Below are 25691 nucleotides of genomic sequence, written 5' to 3'. Positions count from 1 at the left end.
TTTTTCTATTCCAGTCCATACTCTGACCTTAAATTCCACATATTTACCTGTTCCCTTGTCATTTCCCCCACTTTATACTAAATATAACTGACCAGGGAGCTCCTGTCCTTTACTCCTCAACACCCTTTCCTATTTATTAGTATATGCAGCATATAGTAATTTATTAGTATATGCAGCATCACCACACACTCATTCAAGAAAGACAACTTGAAACAAACCTATGCTACTGTATTTTTCACATTCTCCAAATTTTAACACTTAGCCAGTCTTGTCTGGAGCCATAGCACAGCGGTTAGGGCATTTGCCTTGCATGCGGCCGACCCAGATTTGATTCCTCCATCCATCCCTCTTAGAGAACCTGGCAAGCTACCAAGAGTATCCCACCTGCACGGCAGAGCCTGGCAAGCTACCTGTGGCATATTCAATATGCCGAAAACAGTAACAAGCCTCACAATGGAGACACTACTGGTGCCCGCTTGAGCAAATTAATGAACAATGGGATGACAGCACTACAGTGCTACAGCCAGTCTTGTCAATACTATTTTCTTAATACAACGTAGACTGCATGAGCCCTTCTCAATCCCCACTCTTCTGGTTTTACTTGTCTCAGTATCACCTGAATGAATGCTCTTAAGTCTTCTCGTTGTACTTTACCCATTTATTTTTCCTTTGCCTCCTTGCCAGAGATCTTTCTAACATGTAGAACTTAATTGTTCTCCTGCTAAAAATTATTTCACAACACTTCAGTGTGCTTCTGGTAGTTTCTATGCTCAACCCCCACTTTAGCAAATCTTTATTCTTATTTCTTATCAAAATATACTTCCATATTCAAGCATTTCCATGTATCAAGGTTGTGTTATATTTCTGTCTCTTCTATATCTAAATATATCCTTAATGTGCCCATGGATAACCCTGTCAGTAATTCAAATTATGCTGGAGTTTACCATTGAAATTAGCACTCTATATGTTCTGCTAGAAGTAATTCCTCTTTGTTACTTTATACCGCTTTACACAAAGTTCTCACATAGAATTCTAATATTTTATGGAACTCATTGATTTCATACCACACAATACTGCTTTAGTCTTTATAACCCAACTACAAGTGAATGTTCAATAAATAATTAATGTTATTCAAGAGTGAATAAAGAATAGTTAAAGTTCTTCAAGTCCTCCAAATGTCCTAACATTGATAACTAATTGCAGAAATTCTTCCATAATAAAAATTATAATTATGCAAATCTCAAAGAAAATAACATCTGTATTTACATATACCTCATATATGCTTTTTTATATGTTCACTTAAAGTGTATAAATATATATATATGTAAAGAGCATATTATGAAAGAACAAAGAGCAACTTAGAACAAATCTATTAGCTCAACTATTGACAGACATAAAGCATTTTATGGATTTTGGCTACAGCCAATTTTGAAAATAAAATTCTAAGTTAAACTATGAACTCCAAAATTTAGGAAGAAGAAAAACAACCAAAATAAATTTCATCATCATCTTAATTTAAATTGGAACTACTTCTAGATGCAGCTTAAATTTCTGTTAGCTATCTCATGCCTTAGTGCCCAAACTAACCATGGGCAAAGTATGTTAATTGGCATCATTAGCAAAGAGTGATCCTTAAAACATATGTAATATTATTCATGTGCTTGGGTAAGAATTACATTTAGTGGAACAGATGAAAGTGATTTATTCTAGAAAATGATTTGTTCTAATCTATTTTATAATTTTTACCTATAAGAATAAATTCATATACTAGAGAAAATAAGTCTCCTGCTACCCATAGTATATTCGATATGCCAAAAACAGTAACAACATGTCTCACAGTGGACATTTTACTGGTGCCCGCTAGAACAAATCAATGAGCAACAGGATGACAATGACAGTGACAGAGATAGGGGGTTTGAGGTGGTGGGGATGAATTGTCCTTCTATAAAATACACTAAGACAGACTGAATTAGAATGTCATTACATTTCAGCTATAAAATTAGCTTAATATTTTCATATAGTTTCCTTTGTTCTGTTATTAAATATAAGTAGCTATTAAAATTTTAACATACTAGCAGTTTATAAACTTACCATAACTGTAAAAAAAATCAAAAATATATGTTCAATATGCAAAATTTTCTCTTCTCATTTTTCTCAAATATATACTCATGCCAGCCCAAATGTCAATATTCCATGCATATCATTTGAATTATTATCTTACATATTTGAATGTGTCTTTTAATATAAGTAAAACTACATGGATAAATTGTTATTTCAGTGTTGCTATGAAAATATTAATTCAACATTATTTGTTAGCAACAGTCTCCAAAGATACTTAATGAAAGAATAGGAGTAACTGTTAATTTTTATATGTCAGGAAAATTTTCTGTGCATGTGATGTGGGTATTGAACCCAGGGCCTGAAATATGCGAGGAAGACATGTGCTTTACCACTGGAAGATATCCTTCACCTAACGAAGTCTACTAGGAGAGTAAGAGTTAGCTGGTTGATTTCAGATTAGAAAAAGTAGTGGCTTTCTTTTTCTTAGGAAACTCTCCCTCTGAAAGTTGATACAAATAAAAACAAAGGATCTTTAAAGCATTAAGGACTTTAAGCAAGTTCTTCTCAAACTCAATTTTCCCATCTCCAAATGTGTGTGTGTGTATATACATACATATCTATATATTCACACGTATATAAAGCAATATCTCATAAATATCTGTTCATAAAATGTATGATAAAATTATATGAATTTGTTTAGGTTTTCTTTAGTTGTTTATTGTAGGAGCTATAATCAATGATGCTTGAGGCAAATAGAGATAAACCCAGTAGTGGCCAAAAGCCAAGTGGTGCCGGGATCAAACCCAAACCCAGCAATTTCTACATACAAGACACGTGATATACACATAAGCCACATCCTGGGTAACTGGTTTTAAACTGTCATAAAAGTTCTTTCTCGGCCGTTCTTGGATGATGAGCCCAATTAACTTCTTGCAATCCTGATTATTTAATATCTATCAACTTGATTTATATAACAAGTAAAGATGATTGGTAATAAAAAAGATTTTGGCTAAGTGGAATAAGTTATTGAACAAGAGTACATTTTTTAATACAGAATCAGATTCCCCAAATTAGAACCTTTTAAACTGATGTAAAATTCATTTTAACCACTAAGTTATGAAAGTAAATGAAATTCATTTTAATTTATTAAGCCTGACCAAAAATACAACTTACATTTGCAAGATACTTTCCTTTGTATCACCTTACCTAACATCCTGTTTATCATAATCACAGAAGTAGAGAAAGATTTCAACTGAAGATGGGATTTGAGGATGTGTCTCAGTGGCACAGCTTATGAATGGGATGTGTGAGGTCCTACGTGCAATCCCCACCTCACTTCTCAGAGTAGGAATTCTGGAACCACCATCAGTCCCGCCACTACCATAAAAATAACTACTCAATAAATAAATGTAATGGAACCTAAGGCTGTGAGATGGAAAACTCACATGTGCACTCTAGAATAGAAATCAAGAATGGAGAGAATGATGTCCACCAAATTTGGTATACAGACTATCAAGCTTTATTTATTCACTTATGAGCAGTGAATATCCATCAAATATCTCACTCAACCTGAGCCAATGTACGTACTACAGCGGATATTTTCACTGGACTTCCCACTCTGTGTACTACTTCCTTATAAATAGGTCATCCTAATTCCTCAAAAGACATGCCTGTGGATTGCTATTATGTGTTCCCCAAAACTCCTCTTCTAGTCCCAAATAAATCCATTTTCTGGTCATCAGAGCTTGCTTTAGTTTACCGATTAAGTTGACAGAGTTGACTAAATAAATACGGAATAACTGAAAATAAAGACCAGAATTGTATCTACACTTCTGGAATACCTGACAAGAAATAGAATGGAATGATTGTTATGATTTAGAACTTAGCAAAAAACAGACTACACTAGCATTCATTTCTCATAAAACAGCGTATAGCCAAGTACTAAAGGCATGTTTTCTATGAGGGAGTAATAGGAACCTAGGTGAAAGAGTGAGAAAAAATTATATCATTGATAATAGGTAGCACTGTAGCACTGTCATCCCGTTATTCATCGATTTGCTGGAGCGGGCACCAGTAACGTCTCCATTGTGAGACTTGTTGTTACTGTTTTTGGCATATCGAATACGTCACAGATAGCTTGCAAGGCTTTGCCATGGGGGAAAGATACTCTCGGTAGCTTGCTGGGTTCTCTGAGAGGGACAAAGGAATCAAACGCGGGTCATATTTTCTATTATATTGTATCATAGAAAGAGAAAGAAAGCCTAGTAATATAAGTATATGTTACTACTACTACTTATCTGCTACTCACATACCTAGGTCAGGCTTGATTTTTGGAAGAATCAAACAAGTGATGAAAAATGAAACTAGATAATTGGAAACACTAGTTTGAAACTTTAAAACATGCCAATATGCTAATTCAAATATGATTAATAAAGCATATGCAGAAATACTAGACACAAACCATGAGAATAAGCAAAAAAATGTTTTTATAAATATGATAAGGGGGACTAGAAAAATAAAATAATGGAGAAATCCATTTAGTGCATGATATAAATACTAAAATATATATCTCTATATATAAATATATAGATACTAAAATATATCTTCCTTGAGAATTGAAATAGAGATGGTTAAATAATTCACTTAAGGCAGATATAAAAAGATGGAACAATTTTTTGCACAATTAAGGATAAATTTACAATCAATAAAAGATAGTTTCAAATATGGTAATATCAAAAAATCTCATTTAATCCATTTCACATTATTTCCTTTGAGAAGAAAGGAGAAAAGGATAATTTCTCACATTTCTCATGAATGATTTTTTAATAAGATTCAATAAACACATTCTTGAGATAACAGCTCACATAAATTATCTCATTTAGCTCTCTCAAAAGCCCACCAGAGTAGGAATTATTTGTCTTATTTTACTAATGATGAATGAAGCTTAGAGAGGTTAATAAACCTGCTAGTAATTTCCTGGTTCAAAACTGCAGAGCTGAAATTTGAATTTCCATTTTTCCCATTCCAGATATAATGCTCATTTTACCATATTGTTTGTTTTAAAATTCTTGTATAAAAATTCTTTTAAAATGCACATCAATTCTTTGCCCTCACTTTTTTAGTGAATTTTTACTAGTCAACACAAACTTTCTCATTACTTGCATGGAATGACAACCATTTACTGTTGTATAAACTTTATCAGCTATATTATATTTTCCCCATATGGTAGGAAAGATGAGAAAACTCTGAAGTTCATTCTTTTTCTTTCCCTCCCTCCCTTCCTTCCTTCCTTCCTTCCTTCCTCCCTCCCTTCCTCCCTTCCTTCCTCCCTCCCTTCCTCCCTCCCTCCCTCCCTCCCTCCCTCCCTCCCTCCCTCCCTCCCTTCCTCCTTCCTTCCTTCCTTCCTTCCTTCCTTCCTTCCTTCCTTCCTTCCTTCCTTCCTTCCTTCCTTCCTTCCTTCCTTCCTTCCTTCCTTCCTTCCTTCCTTCCTTCTGTAATTGTTGTTGGGTTTCTTTGTTTAAAGAGAAATTGTCAGCAATTAAGTAACTATCACCCACTAAAAGCACAGGCTGATCTCAGTACCATATTCACATAAATTTGGAAAGATGACATTTTTCACTTTGTGGCCTGGACACCTGGTGCACAAACTCCAGAAAGGTCAACATAATTCAAACCATCTTCATGCCCCTGTCATTTAAATATAAGTTTGATTTTTTGAAAACACTAAAGAAAGAAGATTAATTTCTTTCGCATTAGTTATGAGGACTAGTGTGTTCTATGTGTAATTTGAGTTGTTCTTGGGGTCAATTCTGTACGGTTTTAGCATCATTCTTTACTTAATAAAAGTTCTTTACATTATCAAGATCTAATTATATTATGCAAAATCCACAGGGATAATTATAGTTCATCTAGACATTCTTAATCTCTATTATGGAAACATGCTACAAGTTTGATGAGAAATTCATATATCATTATCCAATCTCAACAGCTGCTTAGCTCAATCTTGTTGTCATCCAATCTAAGTTATCCCATCATTTATAACCTGCCATCTTCTTCTGCATTTTAAAAATGTATTAAGTATATATTTTAAATCATCGGGTCTATTTAAGGCTTTGCTAAATTGGTTTCAGTAAGCCAAGCCCATACTTTTTCAAACTTAATTTAAAATCACACTATATAAATACTTTCTATTTGATTTAACTTATATTAGTTGAATATTTACTGCAGCTTTTATACTAGTAGAACTAGGGAGTCAATGGGTCTTATAAAAATTGCTACATGTTCATAAGAAACTCAATCCTTCCAGGCAGAAAATAATTTCATTACCGTATATGTTCAATTTCCATATATCTTGATTTTCCAAATATACTTAAAGTGGCAGTAAATCCTCATTAAAAAACAACTGATATGGAAAGTATTCCTTTACAGAAAAATATTGTATCTCTATTGAATGTAGCTTAGCACTTTCCAGCTAGATTTCACTTATCCAAAGTGCTGGCATTTCCACCATTTCCGTTGGAATTTTCCTCCATAACTGAACAAATTTCATTCCTAGATTGTATTTCCTGCCATTCAGTTCATCTTCTTCCTGATGCTTATTAAGCTGGAGACAGTAACTTTAGATCTGTAGGACCCAAAATTAATTTTGCTTTGTTTTAGCAATCTTGGAAAGTCAACAGTCATTTGTAAATTTCCCATGAATAATAAACTTGTTCTTATCTCTGAAGGGTCAACATTATTGTAACCATTTCTGAATGATGGCAATATTATTGTTTTTGAAAAGAAAGGAAAAAATTATTAAAGAGTTGCTAAAATATTTAATTTTTTGTATTCATGTCAGGAAACTGCAGACCTCCTGCTTTGGAAAAAATTTTAGATACAGGTGAGTGAAAACTCTATTGTAAAAAACCAAAAGAGACATTGCACTACTTAAAAGAGTTTTGGAAGTGTAGAGAAATAAGAAAATAAACAAAACACACACACTAATTTATTCTAATGAATATTTTCACCAATGACAGTGTTAAGATGCTTAACACAGCTTAATTATTTTTACCTTAGCTTATAAATATATTTCTTAATTGGAAGTGAATCATAAATATTTTATGACAAGTGAATTAATATTAATTAAACATAAATATTTTAGTCTGTTTAAGTCATACCTATGTAAAACTTATTATATTTTATACACCAAATATCTTCCAATATCCAATGTATCTTACTAAAGAATTACTGTTATTATTGGGGCTGGAGCGATAGCACAGCGGGTAGGGCATTTGCCTTGCACGCGGCCGACCCAAGTTCAATTCCCAGCATCCCATATGGTCCTCTGAGCACCGCCAGGGGTAATTTCTGAGTGCAGAACCAGGATTAACCCCTGTGCATTGCCAGGTGTGACCCAAAAAGAAAGAAAAAAAAAAAAGAATTACTGTTATTATGTATGTAAACTTAGCTTCAGAGTTTGCTCTTACAACTCATTTTCTTTTTCCCTTGTTGCAGTATTCAAAGCTGTATTCAAATTAGCTATGCATTCTATGTGCTTTTTAGGGTTGTTAATTATAGCAAAAAGAGGAAAATTCACCAACTGATTTCTCTCCCATTGAATATATTTAAGAGCAAAGAGTCTAGTTGTAGCAGCCCTGAACACCACTGGGTTGGCGCCAGAGTTCAGGGGTTCACAGAGCCTGAGCATCAGCACATCCGTAATTCCTCATGTGAGCTCCTAGAGCAAGATTGATGAAGAATGGCCAAGAATAGTCTCCCGACTCTAAGCACTCAGGAGGTCATGCGAAATAAATTAATTAAAAAATGTCAGTGGATTTAAAATTAATGAGAGGCGTGCTTCTTGTGATTTTACTTGAGCTGAGTTAATCTTTGAGACATTTAATATACATTGTCAGCCTAATTGTCTAGGCACATATTAGATTCTAGTACAAGATATAATTCTGATGAGATACCCCAATCAAATACCCAGAGGTTTGAACAACATTAATCAATCACTGTATGTAATGTATATGACACAATAAGAATGGCAACATGCACTGGAAGATAGGTCAGTGGCTAGGGGCACATACAAAGTATGTACTGGGACCAGAGTTTAAGACCCTCCCTCTCTCTTCATCACCCCTGGGTGTGGCCCTGAAAGTTTATTGAGTACTTCTGTGGTGGTCCTGGGGGGTCCCTAAAATCACAAATCCCAAGCTTTGGACTCTTTCCCTAAGCTGGTCAAGTATTGCTGAGAACATCACATGTCTCCAACTAGATTCCAGAGTTCCTCAGAGGAAAAGAGAAAAGACAAGACTGCAACATCGGGACAAAGTACTGCACCAGCAACTAATAATAGTACAAAATGTACTTCTGAACACAGTTCCAGTATTTCATTTGACCTAAGTGCAGTGCATTAAAGTCCAGTTTGTCAAAAGGAAAACAGTCTCCATGCCACAATTGCCACATGACACATTATTGAATAAGAGTTATGGATGAACAGAGGTGATGAGAACCCAATAAGTAGATTAGAGTCACTGTGGTTTGAAATTACTGAACAGACTTCAACCTATTTCCTAACTCCCTCTGCATGCCGAAAGATGTGCTAATTGGGCTCTGGATAACTGTGGTAGAATGACAAGCTATCACAGATTCAAAACTAAGACCTCAAATAAGTGATGAGGTGAATGTAACCTAAGCTAACACTCTACTGTCAGGTAACTAATTATTACATTTTCTGCAGTTTTTAATTTTCAAAGCTTTGCTTGCTTTATGAATGCCATGAATAAACAGGAAGTTGTGAGTGTAGTCCCAGATACCTTTGGGAGATAATACTTCTCAATTTAATATTTTGAAAAGTATAGCCATTATTAAAGCAATAGCTATATTTCAGATCGAGAATTTCAATATCATATGGGTTCTACTTGCTGTAACTGAAATCCATTTGAAAACTGTATTACTAGATACATTTTAATAGTTAATGTACTGTTATTTTAGTTGTTATTGTATTTCCAGTTGCAGTCTCTACTCCATAGCTCAAAGTATGTTTAATAGAAGACAATTTCTCTGACAGCTAAAATAAAATAAGTAAACTATATAAGAATTAAGAATTAATATGTATATGACAGTGTATTAAAATGATAACAATATGTTGGACCATTAAACAATTTCCTTTTTGCTAGGAGAATTTGTGAAGGTCTTTTGTTTGACTTTAAATAGGGCTAGTTTATCTTCTTGAAGAAGTAAAACTTTTAGCAGCTAAGGTAAAAATATTCTAGGAGTGACATCTGGAAGCCAGTATTCAAGTACTCTAATGGGGTGGAAGGTGTAAAGATAGCACGATGGCAGGGCATTTCCTTGCAGGTAGTCAAGCCAGATTGGATAGATGATATACCACGTGTGTGCTCAGGATATTGCCAGAAGTGATCCCTGAGCACCAAGTCAGGAGCAATCCCTGAGCCCAGAGCACACTGAATGTGGCACAAAAGCAAAGAAAACAACAAACAAAGCAAGCAAGAAAAAAAAAACATTTCATTTGTGTCATAAAAATGATGAAAAATGCCACCTAAAATCCTCATTCAATGAAGCAATTTAAATAAAGAATATAATCACGTGAGTATTTGCATATGCCATCTGAGATTTACTCCAGTATTACCCTTTCCTCCACTAAAGTACTGCAAAATTTAAAGAATTCTTATTGATATCGAACACTCTACAAGTTCTTAACCTTTCTGCACAATTTAAAAAACATCAGTATCCTGACACTAAGTCTAGAAGTTAATGTAAACTTGGGATTTTTGTCAAGGGAAACATTTTGAGATAAAAGAAATACATTTGATTACTTTAAAGCTTAATTGGAGATGGTGGGGTGCTCTTACATATCTTGTTCAGAAGTTGTTTTTGCAAACTATGGTAATTTGTGATTACAATAGGTGATAATTATTGCACTTCTCTCAACTTCAAGGCTTCTATAGATGTCACTGCCTATCTCAGCAAACAATCTTGCCCTAGTAGTTTAAGCAGTTTCTTTAGATAATTAATTCAACTGTAAGCATCTTTGAAACTCATCAAATCATACTAAAATATGAACAGTTAAAAACACCATCACCATGGTGGTAGGATTTGGGTTGGAATATCGAATGCTTGTAAGAAATGTATCAGGAACAACTTCATAAACCATGATGTTTAAAGTGGAAAAAGAACACTATCACTGAAATACAAAAATCTCTAGACTTATCACCAACATAAGTAATATAAATTATTTTTAAGAATAGTTTTCAGACAACTGTCTAATAGATCAGTTCTTCCAGTTCATAATGCCTTAGTTTAAGTATTTCATTACTATTCCTTCCTTGATGCATTGTCATTGTCTTTTCTGAACATTTGTCTTGCACAGGGCCAACCTGGGTTCGATCCACAGCATCCCATATGGTCCCCCAAGTACTGCCAGGAGTGCAGATTCAGGAGTAACCCCTGAGAATTGCCAGGTGTGACCCAAAAATGAAAAAAATAAAAATAATATACTGGGGCTGGAGCAATAGCACAGCGGGTAGGGCGTTTGCCTTGCATGCGGCCAACCTGGGTTCAATTCCCAGCATCCTATATGGTTCCCTAAGCACTGCCAGGGGCAATTCCTGAGTGCAAAGCCAGGAGTCACCCTGAGCATTACCAGGTGTGACCCAAAAAGTAAAGAAGTAAAAAAAGAATATACTACAGATTATATATAGATATATCTATGTAGCTCTCTGTATATTTGTACATCTAGTATTACTGTATCACTGTAATCCCATTGCTCATCGATTGCTCGAGAGGGTGCCAGTAACGTCTCCATTCATCCCTGTCACGTGCTAGTGTAGCCAAATGGCATCTGCCCGCTTCAGGAACATGAAGAGCACGCTGCTGTTACTGTTTTTGGCATATTGAATACATCACAGGTAGCTTGCCAGGCTCTGTCATACAGACAGGATATCCTTGGTAGCTAACCATGCTCTCCGAGAAGGGCGGAACCTTTGAGCTTACATAGCTGAGATGGAGGTGGTTTGTGGGTGTGTCTGCCACATATCTATCTTTTGGCTGTTTAATTTCTTGGTAAACTTGGCCCCAAGTTGTTGGGGTCTGGCCAAAGGCACAGCAGCAATTTGGGATATCTGGAAGTCTGAAGGCACCATCTACATATAATTATATAAATTGTGAGACTATAAGTGGTGACTTGTTATCGGTATATGTTCCACTATGTGTGACGTAGAGCATCATACATACAATGTAAGTGTTATCTGAGTAAGTAGCTGGTATTTTCCTAGAACATAAGGACATTTCCTAGATACACTTTAGCATAGTGTGGCCTTTTCCCTTAGCTCTGAAAAGTGGAATATGCAGATGATTTATGAAGGCCACTTCCAAATTAAAACCATAGACCCATTCCAAGTGTGAACTTAAACACTAAAGCTACAGGTGATATTAGTTAGTAGAGCTGCATGATGGAAAGAACCTGAAACTGTTAGTTAATTTTCAGAATATTGTCCAAGTCACACCATATTGGTCTGTGCTCTACAAGAGTTCTTCTACATTAAACACAGCTCTTAGAATAGCCATCTCATCTTTTTTTCTTAGTGGTGAACCCATGCCCATTTTGTCTTGCTGACCCTTGTGTAGAACATTAGAATGTCTCCATTCTAATACTGTTAATCCTCTAGGATCTGGTATATCACTACGAAACCTGCCTCCAAATACTTAGGTTAGGGACTGAAGAGATAGAACAGTGGTTACAGCACTTGCCTTGCTTACATTTGACCTGAGTTGGAATCCCCTTACCCTATCTGTTCCCCAGATGATAGTACAGCCAGGAATAATCTTTTAGCTCAGAGCCAGGAATAAGGCCTGAGCACGACAGGATGTTCTCCCTCAAGAAACAAACAAACAAACAAACAAAAAAAAACCAGATCCTTTGGTTAGCACTAACTCCATATGGTGAGACTCTTTTTCTCAAATTCAAATGTCCAGATCACTTTTTCATTTAGTATGTTTTATTTGACACAAGTTCACTCTAAATGAATTTAGAGTGTTTTCACAGTTTTGTACTTCTGTAATATTCATTTAGTGATATCTTATACTCTAAATGATTCTTTATTTTCTGACTTCTTTTTAAAAGTTTAAAGTAATTCTGTTACTCAATTATTGATGAGCCAGTATTATGTCCACACTCTAAATCACAAAGTACTTGTCAAAGTTGCTGGAAAAATTTAAAAAAAGATTGGTGATGTAATGTGTTTGTTTTCAAATTGCTGGGAGGCAGAATAAAAGCAATCCTCAAAACAAGTTTAAATCTTTAGGCTCATCAAAACTGAATAAATCTAGATATATAGTCATTATTTGAAATAAAAAAAGAACAAAAAGGGAGAATTAGTACAACAGGCAGGGCACTTGGAGAATTAGTACTACAGGTAGGGCACTTGCCTTGCATGCAGCCAACCAGGGTTCGACTAGCGTCCCACTTGATTCCCAAAGCATGACCTGGAGTAATTGCTGAGTGCAGAGTCAGGATAGCCTCAGGGCATGACGGGGTCTAGCCCAACTACCCCCCAACCCCGAAAAAAAGAAAAGAAAGAAAAGGGATGTAATAACATTCTGAACACTAGTCACACTTTCATTACATGAGGTGAACTAAAATGAAATTCATGTGATGAAAGAGAACTTTAAATAGATAATCACGGCGCGTTGTCTTACCTTTACATCTGTGTCTAACAAATGAGGTAAAAATAATATGCTTTAAAATTTAGAGTGAGAAAAACATGTTGATGCTTAAAAAATTAACTTCTTGGGCCAACGAGACACTGCAATGCTTTGTGAGATGCTTTTCCTGTAAGCACCTGACCTAGGTTTAATCCCCAGAACCACATATAGTCCCCCCAGCTCTGCCAGGAGTGATTACTGAGCACAAAGTCAAAGGTAAACACAGGATGGAACCCAAACTTTAAAAAAAATAGTTCTTTTCTATATAATAAAGAAAACCTATGTTACTCTACATTTGATTAAAAGGTTGACCTTCCTTTATAACTATATTATAAACATATAATTAATTTTCAAAGTAATAATGCCATGGAACACACATTTTGGCTTCTTATGACTGGGATAAATTAAAAATTTTTAAATGACAGAATTAATTTTGTTTTGATTTAATTAAAAGTGATTCTTTAACTTGTATAGATGAAAGATGAACTATAGCATTTTATAATGTGTATTGTATCAATCTACTTCTACATGTGTATCTAACATCAATGTTACTCTTCTAAATTTCTGTTTGTTACTAGCCATTTATAATCAATAAGTAATTAAATTGATTTGCTAAATGCATAATAGTGATTAAAAGGTTAATAACATTTAGTTGGCATTGATCTCTTTTTTTTTCTATCCACAAGAGAAAAGAATTCTAAATGTTGATTAAAGTGCTCTAAACCTAGATGATTCAAGCCATATTCCTGTGACATTTTCCCCTATGTAATTTCTAGTGCATAAATAGTACAAATGAATATTGATTCTAAAATTCTTGCTACATTGTGTTGTGATATCCTGCCTTCAGGAACATATGAAATCTAATCTTACTAATTTACATCTGACTGACACGAAAATATTGATTGAGAGGATGGAACAATGAGAATGTCAATTATTAGCAGATAAAAAATAATGAGATTTAACATAGAAAAGACTGATGTCAAAGAAGACTACATTTGTTTTTGAGATTAAAACATTTTCCCTCTTTATTGTTGAGGAGATTTTGTCAAGTATTTGGAATGATACTTTTGCTCATGGAAAGAATGTGTAAGCAATAGTACAGGAGAAACTCAAAGCAATATTCAGTAACAACACAGAAAGAAAAGTGAAAGAAAAAACAGAGACAAAAACAAAGTCCTGAACACCACTGGATGTGGCACCAAAACCAAGCAAACAAAGGAAAAGTTATGGAATAATAATTTGGATATGGACTATAAATTCTAGAAAATGTAAGTGTGTCTAAATAAAATGAATAACTGGAACTGAAATACCTGAGGAAAATTATATAGGGAGACATATGGGCCACTAAAGAAAAAAAGTAACAATAATCTTCCTATAAAAATGAGGACTAGAGAAATTAACTTGCTTGAAAATAAGTAAACAGAAATGTCTCTAAAAGTTCTAAATGAGATATATCTTGCAGTAATCTGAGAAAACTTTACCAGAAACCATGAGTAGTTTTATTAAATGACAAAAACAGAAGTCCTCAAAGAACAAAATATTCTTTCATACCAGGGTATTACTTTGGAAAGGCAAAAACTTCTAAGAGCATGGAGTATGGATCCACACTATCAAATGTCATTCTTCATAAATAGATGGGAGTAGAGAAAAAATATGCAGCTATTCAGATTTAAAGAATAAAAATAGAACAAAAAATATACTAGCAAGTATTTGTATTAGTATATAACAAGAAATGTATCAAAAACAGGGTTAAAGAGATAGTACAGACATAAAGTCACGTATCTTACACTTGTCTAACCCAGTTCAATCCCTTGTACCATGTGTGATTGATAGTCATCCCTGAACAGAGAGCCAGGAGTAAACGTTAATCACCACCATATGTGATAATTCCCACCTCTCCAATAAAATAAAATAAAAGACTATGCTAAGAAGGGTGACTTCAGTGACATGTAACATGAATCTATCAGTGGAATATTGAAGATGACACATGAAAAAGATGAACTATATAAATAAATATTGTTTTCCTCATAAACATTCATATTCTTCACTACTGTATGAAATTAAAAACAATAATGTCACTGGGACTGGCAAGTATTACAGAAAATCCAAATGACAGACTACAACAGGAATTTACTGAAGGGTTTAAATTCTTAACATATTAGTAACTTGTCATTCAGCTTTGCAATGGTGACAGTAAATGTATTTCCTTATACGACAATCACCTGACCACAAACATTTCAAATACAGGAATCACTACCATCAAAAATAGAACCCTGAAAAATATAATGTGCAATACATATTTCTTGGGCTTGAAAAATTCAGGCATTGGAAGGTAGGACACTGGAATGATGATGGAGGGAAGTTTAAAGTGGTGAAGGATGGGGCTGGAGCGATACACAGTGGGTAGGGCATTTGCCTTGCACGTGGCTGACCCGGGCTCAATTCCCAGCATCCCATATGGTCCCCCGAGCACCGCCAGGAGTGATTCCTGAGTGCAGAGCCAGGAGTCAGCCCTGAGCATTGCCAGGTGTGATCTCAAAAGCCAAAAACAAAAAAAATGGTGAAGGGTATTGTGTTAAAATGTTTTATGCATTAAACTCTGCCATAAGTATTGCAAATTAAGGTACCTAAGATAAAATTTTAAAATAAAATAAATATACAAATTTAAAGCAATATTTTAAGGTATAAAGGCCAGAGAGAGTACAAGGGTTAAGGTGCATGATTTATATGCATTCAACCCCAGTTCTATACCGGGCACCACATACCCCTAGAAATCACAGAGTACACTTGAGGTGACCCTCAACTACTATCAGGTACAACCTTGGGACACCCAAATACATCATGGTGACCCAGGTCATCTCCAGCCCACGAGCATTGGGGCAGCTCAAGGTCCGCAGGTCCTTGCATTGACTTACCCATACATTTGGACAAGAGTCCCTAGAAGGGTTCCCAAGGTCCCCTGAGCACTGCCTTGGTGCCACTATCATCAAATACAACTAAGGTGATATCTAGAAGTTAGCAAGTATGTCTCTGGTCAGTTTTCTACTAAAGTACTTTTACTTATGCAATGGGCATAAGATTTGATCACCTAAACCACTCTCATTTACCACTTCCGCTTACCCAGTATAAAATATCTTTCAGCTATCCAAACCCAGAAGGGGTACAGGAGGAGAGGGATTCAATCTTAAGACTCTACTAGAGTTTGGCTTCTTATAGTTGCTGAAGTTTACCCGTAACAATTGTATGACTTTATCATTCTCATCAAGAATTTGAGAGTCCAAACAGCCCTTATGTTCAGTCCAAGAGTATCAGAACATAAAAGCTGTTTCATGTATGAAGTGAAACTTGTTGTTTATATATTCAAGCTGTGCAGTGAAGTCCCCATGTATATGTTTATATAGATATGAATATCACAGTATATTGCAAAACAAAAACATGATTTAAAGAAACTTACAAGGAAGCTTATAATTATCTCACAATGATTCAATAAAATTTAGAAAGAAAGAAAAGAAAGAAAGAAAGAAAGAAAGAAAGAAAGAAAGAAAGAAAGAAAGAAAGAAAGAAAGAAAGAAAGAGAAAGAAAGAAAGAAAGAAAGAAAGAAAGAAAGAAAGAAAGAAAGAAAGAAAGAAAGAAAGAAAGAAAGAAAGAAAGAAAGAAAGAAAGAAAGAAAGAAAGAAAGAAAGAAAGAAAGAAAGAAAGAAAGAAAGAGAAAAAGGAAGAAATAAACTTACAGGGAACAGAGATAATCAGCAGGTAAGGGACTTGTCTTGAACAAGGGAGACCAGGTTGGTTCCTGCATTTCATCAGGAATGTTCCCTGAACATAGAGCCATGAGTAATCCCTGTATACAGTGAGTGTGACCGCCCCAAATTAATTAATTGGAAAACCATGAGAATAAAGAGGTCTTAAAAGAAATGGCATAGTTATCTCGTGTTGCTAAAGGAGTGAAAGATGGAAAACAGTAAGTAAAAATACCAAAACAAGCCAAAATCACGTTGTATAAAGCAATTTTATAAATAATTTATGAGGTAGCAATTAAAAGGACATTAAAATTTTAATAAATATATTAATAAACATTTACACTAAATTTTGGGTAGCACATATCAGTCTCTATACAGCTAAGGTTTCTGTTGCTCACATTCAGAATCTTTCTACATTCATTTTTTTTTTCTTTTTGAGTCACAACCGGTGATGCACAGGAGTTATACTCCTGGCTCTGCACTCAGGGATTACTCCTGGTGGGGCTTGGGGAACAATATGGGATTCTGGGAATCAAACCCGGGTTGGCGGTATGCAGGGCAAACACTGTGCTATCACTCCAGCCCCCTACATTCATTAATTTTTTAAATTAAAACATTAATATCTTATTTTACTCAATAAATATCCCAAAGTTAAAATATTACACTATCTGGGTAAGAACGATAGTGCAACAGTAGAGCATTTGCCTTGCACACAGCCAACCCAGGTTCAATTTCCGGCCCTCCATGTCTTCCCCTGAGCAGTTCCAGGAATGATCCCTGAACACAAAAATAAGATTAATCCCTGAGCACCACAGGATGTGACCCAAAAGGAAAATAAGAACAAAAGCAAAAAAAAGACTATCATCGGAACTGAAAAACTTGCCTATAGAAGTGAACTTATACCAGGAGTGGGTGACAGGAAGAGTTCTTGGGATACTGGTGGAGGGAAACAAGTTCTGTGGTGATGTGTGTAGTGTTAGAATGATATACCCATGAAAACAAGAATGAACAGATTATAAATCCTGGAACCACAATAAAAATGGTTCAAAAGTAATAAGATAACATATTGTAATAAATGAAAGACCTAAGAGGATGTGAGCCAATGACATTCTAATAGCTATTGATGAAAAAGTTTGTACAGCATCTATGGAGACTAATTAGTTAAAAAACAATTGAGAGAACAGTAATTTAGATGCCAGATATATTTCACAGCACAATTACTCCAATTGTAACATACACTCTGAGAAATATCTAGTATATATTCATAAAGGGGCAATCACAATGATGTTCTTTGCAGTAATGAGGACCCATACAATATTGTTGAAAATAGCTAAAGAGATATATGCAAAAATAGTAAACACCTGGGGAAAAATAATGATTCTTTTGTGTACAATCTAGATATTCTTCTTTTATGGCCTCAGGACTGAAATTGCCCTTATACATTGAGACTGTTTTACCCTAATAATTGTCATTTTCTTCCTGAGGTGCTCACTATACAGTAATATACTTTGCCTTCTTTGATATGAACTGGGTTGCCAGAGCTAAGAGCTGCAGAAATAACCTTCATTGTTCTTGTTCTTGATTGTTACACCTCTGAAAGGCTCTCAAAGTCACTTGGGAGAGGTGGAATGCAAAGAGATAGTTCAGTGTGTAGGCACTTGCCTTGCATTCAGCTGACCCAGGTTTGATCCCTGGCACCGTAAGTAACTCCAGGAATGATCCCTGAGCACTACAGATTGCAGCTCAAAAGCTAAAAAATAAATGAACAAATAAAATGCATTCAGCTGATCCAGGTTTGATCCCTGGCACCCTAAGTACCTCCAGGAGTGATCCCTGAGCACCACAGATTGCAGCCCCAAACCTAAAAAATAAATAAACAAATAAATAAATAAATAAACCTGGTTTCTTTTGATTTGTTCTTCTCTCTGCTAAAATTTGTACACATGATATGGTCCAGCAACTTTCCCTCAACACTGTATCACTGTCATCCCGTTGTTTGTGGACTTACTCTAGCGGGCACCAGTAACGTCTCTATTTCTCCCAGCCCTGAGATAGTAGCAGCCTCTCCTTACTCGTCTTTCCCAATGATTGGAGGCTCTTTCATGGTCAGGGGAATGGGACCTATCGTTACTGTTTCTGGCATATTGAATACGCCATGAGTAGCTTGTCTGTGAGGGTGGGATACTCTTGGTGCCTTGCCAGGCTCTTCGAGAGGTATGTGTATATATATTACTCTTTGTGATTTGTTGCCTACTGTCTGAACTCCAACAAATATGGTGTGGTAATTGTGGAAAATGTGTAGGAAGTGTCTTATAATGTGTCACAAAGCAGTCACGCAATCCAGAAAGTGGCCTGAAGTGTGGCGGCAGTTGGGTAGTGGAGGTCAGATGCTGGGATTGGCTCCCCTGGGGCAGGGAGGGTTCTCACCCACCCCCCTCTGGGGCACCCTGAGTGAAAACAGCCTGGCATGGAGTCCTCTCATAATCTCATCCAATGCTTGGATCAGTCTTACAAGATAACCATTACTAGGGAAATGTCTCATGAAAAAAAGAAAACAAATTCTGCTTAGGATTTTGCCTATGGTGATGTAGAAAGCAGTTGAATTATATTTTGAACCCACGGTTTCTGATTCCAGAACTTTGGAAACGCTTGAAAGTGAGCTGCAATTTATGAGCTCTTCAGTGGAATGAAAGGCAAGTAATTCCCTAAAACTGTGATGTAACTGACTATTACTGTTGACGCATAATAGGGGGATGGGGAGGGGGTGGGAATCAGTGCCAGGTTCACAGATGGAAATCTGTGAGTAAGATAACAAGTAACTGAATTAGCAACCACCCCTTGGAATCATGACTCATCTAGAGCTGCTTGTAGGTTTGTAGAAAAGACCAGAAAGAACAACCATATCCTTACAATTTGCACATGGGTCATATTCCTATTTGACTTAGTCAACAGCTCTCCAAAGCTCTCTTTCAAAGACTGTGCTGGACCTGGGGAAGCACAAGACCAGCTCAGTATCCACAGATATGGGTGGCGGGGAGATAACAAAGAGAAAAAAAATCTTAAAATATCTATCTCAGGTTGAGTCTGCAAACCAAAATTCCAAGGCACGTGAAGTCATATTAAAACAATCAGCCATTTTTTAAAGTCAACTATCACCTAAACCAAGAGGGAGACATCAAGATCCCAAAGTAAGCATGTATCCTTGATAAGAATAAATAATAAATAATATCAATACAATTGATAAAAGAGAAGAGGTGAAACAATGAAAGAGGTTTATGATGAAAGAGTTAGTTGCACTCTCAGAAAAGAATATTGTTGAAATAGCTCTGAAATGGAAATAGCAAAACACAAATTAGTAACTTGAAAGTTATTTCTGCATTATTCACCAAAAAATTCAGCACAGAAGTCATTTAAAATAGTATAAAAGAGAATTTAAGATCTTTTGATGATATATTGTGTAGTATCCACGTAAATCTTCTAGGCTGCTCACGAAAAAGACCAATGATAAAAGAAGCAATATTTGAAAAGAAAATTGTGGAGTTTTCCATAATTTAAGAAAGATGTGAGTCCTCACATCAAAGTGTATAGGAAGATGAACAACCAGCATGTTCTCTTCCGCGTAAGAAGAGTAATGAAAACCATATTGCTACTCTCTAGGAAACCCATAATTTGTCAGAAAAGATAGAATCTAATCCTATAGTTGATGCCCTATAGTTTGATAGAATAAATCATCATTTAAAACAAATTGATAATGTAACTGAAACAAGAATATAGCTGAAGGCATAAATAAATTGCACCAGATGTCTGCTGCTACAAAGATAAAGAAAAATCTTGATATATAGTGACCAGGAATATTAAGGAAGAAAGTCAGAGTGTCATAACTGGCACACATTCACAGAATTAGGCCCTTCACCCTTCATATGATTCTAAGTGCAAATGTAAACACACAATGTCATGCACATACACAAGCCAATGTGGTATAATATAGTAATAATTGGGGAGGACAATGAATAACCAATGTTTTTAAATAAGAAAGATAATACAATAATTTAGAATACTTTTTCATTGTTTCTATTAATCTACTATGTAAGATTTGTGTGCAAAAATAATGCTATGGTTGAGAACTCTATGTTTAATGATATTTTCCTTTCAACATCCACTTGATATGTAAATATGAACAGAACAAAATGGAAGACTGTAGTTCAACATTCAATATCAGAAACACCATGAAATAGGTCCTTTTAGCTTTTGTTTATCACAGTGTATGTACTTCTATTACAGGGAAGCTCCTCCCAAATATAGTTACTTCCTGTTAGATTTTAGAACTTGGAAAACAAAGTTCCCTTCGATTTTTGATTGTTGGATCATTTTGGAGGGTATTGGTAAGAAGTAAACATATTTTTCCTTATAACAATACAAAGATCAAGGATAACTATTTTTAAAAGACTGATCTTTTGTCAAAGTCTTACTAAAATTTCAGTTTTCCTTAACTCTAGAAACTGGTGAAAGAAACCTCAAGCAATTTACAATCTCCTTTCTTCACTAGTCCATCAAGATTCAGTAAAAGTTCTTATAAAAAGTAATTTGGGTGAGGAAAGACTAATCTTAAACCTTTAAAGGGTTCATTCGAATAAAAACTTCTAATAGTTTTTTCTCTGTAAAAAAACAAAAGTTTTTACTTTTCTTCCTGTATCATGAATAAACAGACTGTCCATAAAATGAATGAATGTAACAGGTGAGACCACAATGAACTTGTTCTATTAAAAAAATAGATTTCTCAGTAAACATTTTGCAATTGTTGATAGAAACTTATATCACATCATAGTATTAACTAGGAAATTTTATGTATTTATGTCAAGACTATCAGTTCAAAAACAGTTGATCTTTTTCAATAAATCAATGTACAAAAGAGCTAATGTTTAAAAATTCTCTGATGAGCAAACATAAATTGATTCTTAAAACCTTTCTTCCCTTTATTGTAAAGTTTTATAGCTTCACAACATTTGTATTTTATGTTCCTGTTTATTAGTTCTCCTAAAGAAAAACCATAAATTTCTAAATATACTTATTTTAGTGTATTTTATTTTGGCAAGCATTCCACATTTGTATTATTAGCAGCTCTTTTAAAAATTAAAATAAATGTAAAATACAATAACCGCCAGATGTCTATATTTTATCAAATTAGCAGTGTGGAGAACAAGTTTTCACTTCATTTGATAACATTTAATGCCAGTGACATTGTTAATAAAATTAATTTTATACGTATAAAATTGATTTTTAAACAAAGCCAAAGATAGCAAGATTATTTTGGTATTAACTAAACTTCCCTCCTGCAAATGTAACTTCTGTAGAAGAATCTTTTCAATTAGATGTCTATAAATAACCCTGTAGACTCTAATTTTTTTTTCCAAAGAACTACATTGAATATAAACAGAATTATATATAGCCAAGCTAGGAATAAAGCACAATTTACACTCAATGTTTTTCTATTCCAGAAAATGTAAGCTTACTGAAGGCTTCCAAGAGACTTGCACTAAAATAAAAATTACTCGATATTGTTTCTAGATAATTACCATTAAAATACTTCGAAAACTGCCTGCAAATCTTCTGCAGTTCAAGGAGAGCAAAGAAGACAAAAAAGAAACAAAAAGAAGTTTGCTGCTTCCCAAAATAAGTTTCAACAGAGCTTTTGCCAGGAATAATACTGTAAGAAGGCAACTGTTGGGATCCAAACACACTTATATTTTAATGCCAAGATGCATTCCCCCCAACCTATTTTAGGTTAAAAAAAAAAATCAAAGGACACCCAGCGAGTCTTGTTCGCACTCAGATAAGGCATAGGCCCTGACCCTTTAACTCACAGGAATTCGCCCACAAAGCTCTTTTCACCCCAGTGCTTTGCAGAAATATAAGTGCTCTGTATTCCCGAGATAAGGCGACAAAACATGAAGCCGCAGAGAAATGACACCAAGTTGGACTCAAGGAAATGTTTACATACATTCTGTCACATTGTTTGTCCCTAGTCCACATATGATTTGCCTAAAGCAATATTTATTCAGGTAGAAGGGAAGCAAGAATTAAACAAAGACCACTATTTTTTTTTTAAGGACGCAGCACAAGACAATACAAATATTGTAGTTCTCTGTGAGCATTGCCAAGTTGACTGTGAAACGGAGCAGAAACAAAAGCAGCAAAGCACCTCGGAACTCGCAAGAAACGTGCTGGCTGTTAGTACCTCTCAGAGCACAACAACCTTTCGGGTTAACACTTGTCCTCCAACACAGAAAGCATACTGAGAAGAATATCTGAAAGCTGCACTCACCAGGCGCCAGCAACGGTTGTGGAGCAGAAAAGTGTGCTTGTTTGTTTGGTGTGGGTGTTTTGTTTTGTTTTTGTTTTTTTGCTTTTGTTTTGTTTTCCAGCCCCTGTTGCCTTTTCAGTTTTGCCAAGACCCAAGAGCCCAGAGCTGCCACCCCGAGGTCCCCCTCCACGTCCACGAGCCGGCTCATTCGCCTGTCAATCTGCGGTCCAGGCTTCTGGGAGACGACCGACGGCGCCGCTGTGCACTTTGCTGAAGTTGGAACTGCATTTCCAGACGCTTCGCGAGAGTCAAGCAATTGGCTCTTTCATTTCAAGGAGGACTCAAGTCAGGTCTCTCTCTCTCTCTCTCTCTCTCTCTCGGCCACTCTCTGGAATCGCCTTGGAGCTGTGCACCTTTGCAGGGAGAGTTCTTGGGGGAGCTTGTGGGTGGAGAGAAGTCAGCTCACTCCGGGGGAATTCGGAGTGTAATCAGGAGGCAGAGAAACTTCCTCTCTTTTTTTCCTGCCTGCCTCGCTAGGCTGAGCAGCCAGTTGCCTCTTTCACAGAACTTAGGAATGTAAAGGGAGGACGCAGAGAGGCCCCGCCAGACAAGCCTTTCTCAATCAATTAGCTAGCAGCCATTACTTGTGACCTTAGGTCACACGGCATAAGTGTGTGGGGTGTGCCTTCAGGGGTCCCAGGGCTACTTATTATAGCTAAGATAACTAAAACCAAGTCCACTCCGCACTCTAGAAATAGTTTTTCATAGAAAGTATGCCAAAGAGACAAAATAGACCAAAGGTAAACTGCAAGTTCCTTTTAGCCAAGGACCTTGACTTCAAGCCAAAATGATGTTTCGCTATTAACAAATACAAAACAATACACACACACACATATATATATATATATATATATTTTTTTTTTCCCTCCATCTGGGTCAGACAGAATTTTGAATACAGCCAAGAACCGTGTCTTTTATTCCATTTCAAGCTGGGCTACAGACATCACAAAATAACCAGTGCACCATATAGCTTCAGCCCTCACTGAAACACTTGAGGATTTGGGTTTTGTTTTACTTTTTGAAATAAACGCTAATTTATCGATCCGAACTGCAAATTAAACTATAATCAAAGTTTTCCATGCTAAAGGAAATGAAAAAAAAATACCTCTTTGGGAAAGAGGAACAGTTTTTCAAAATTATATACCAATTTAATGTTGCAATTTTTCTTAGTCTGGTTCCTACTTAATTAGTATTTCATTGTGTTTAGTACAGAAAAAATGCTTCCTTACTTTAATATAAATTTTAAAATGAGAGTTTAAATAACAGAATATAAGCAAAACATTAACAAAAAATGGAATCTTAAAAAAAAACAACTCACAACTTTATTTAAAATTCACACATTAGGTTCACAGAGTTCTTGAAAACTCATCGCTATCAATAAGTCAAAGTAAAAAATAGCAGGGCATTTCAAGTTTGAAATTTCAAACCAAGTTTGTGCTTTTGGAACTGCAATTTAATTAAGGAGCACATATGTTAAAGGGGATTAGACAATTTCCCTCACTTCCTGCAAAGTGCCATCAATCAAAGATGAATTTGCCAACACTCCTACACATCTTCTTATTGGGTGGGGTGGTAGTTGATCTACATCCATTGGGGGTGCTCAGGGACTATTTCAGGCAGCCATACTCAGTAGTGACCCCTGACATTCCTTGGAGACCATATGTAATATGGGGCTTCAAACGCTGGGATGGCCACATGCAGGACAAGAGTTTTAACCCAGGACAACCTCTATCTCTGCACCATACTTATATTTTATCCCTCTATTTACATGATTTGGTACAGCACACAATAGGAATGATAATGATCTATATGGGTACTGAATTTAGGATATTCATCTGATTTGCTTTTACTTAAGAAAATTGAATTGTCTTCAAATTTGGCATTGTCTGACTTCATAAAAAAATCAAGAACCCCAAAAGAATGAAAAATACAGGGAAAAGAAACAGGATCAGATAATATTCTCTGGTAGATAATATCAAATTTGAAAACTATAATCATAGAGAAAATAATAAAATGAGCGTTAAAAGCAATTCAAGGTGGGAGTTAGGGCATGAAGTAGGGATCTGTACTTTCTTCAATATAGATTTGCAATCAGTAATGCTTGGAAAAGGAGTTCAACTTTTGTTCTAAGTAAATTTTTTAAATGGGCAAACTTACATGAGAATCATTGTAAAATGATGGCACTATTGTAGTGATTTAGTTGTGACTGCTCTATATATTGGGGGCAAAGTCATTCAAGAAAATTTTGGGCTCTTTTGACATTATTTATATAGAAAATCAAGAATTTTAATTACTACTTAAGGGATCTAGTCTTTAGGAATTTCAATAATTCAATATGACTCTGTAATTCTAGGTTTCTATTCTACCCTCAGTGAGAAACAAGCTTTGTTTATTTTGTTTCCCTCATTCAAGACTTAAAGCTAACTCCTAAGGTTCAACAAGGCCACCAGTATTGCATGTTAGAAATCTACAATTATACATGTCAAGGATCTGGCCTCAGATCGCAACAGAACTTCTAAATGCATAAAATAAAGGACTTTCTGAAAAGTGCATAAAGGTCATTCCCAACCTACATAAAACATGAAACATACTCCAGAATTTGAAAGGGATTTGGTGATTTCATAGTCAATAATGTACATTTTTATGGCTAATTAGCTAAAACAATCAGACATTTCTAAATAAATTATATACAGTATTCTAAAGAGTGATATAAAAGATTGTACTGAAAACATCATGAACACCATACTATTGAAAATAGTTCATCACATTCATCCACACATTTATTTTATGGGAAAAAGGCTATTACACTCAATATATG

General features: G+C 35.4%; 1 long non-coding RNA gene across 1 annotated transcript in view; it reads right to left on the bottom strand.

The window, feature by feature from the left end:
* The window catches only part of LOC129401575 (uncharacterized), a 353431-nt gene extending 330471 nt beyond the window's left edge, over nucleotides 1-22960 (bottom strand). Inside the window, exon 1 of the long non-coding RNA XR_008628409.1 lies at nucleotides 22835-22960. This is a non-coding gene — a long non-coding RNA (uncharacterized LOC129401575). The remainder of the gene's footprint in view (nucleotides 1-22834) is intronic.
* Between the last annotated feature and the right edge of the window lie 2731 nt (nucleotides 22961-25691).

The sequence above is a fragment of the Sorex araneus genome, chromosome 2 (assembly GCF_027595985.1).
Source record: "Sorex araneus isolate mSorAra2 chromosome 2, mSorAra2.pri, whole genome shotgun sequence".
Classification (NCBI taxonomy): domain Eukaryota; kingdom Metazoa; phylum Chordata; class Mammalia; order Eulipotyphla; family Soricidae; genus Sorex; species Sorex araneus.
This window is presented reverse-complemented; position numbering and strand designations above follow the sequence as displayed.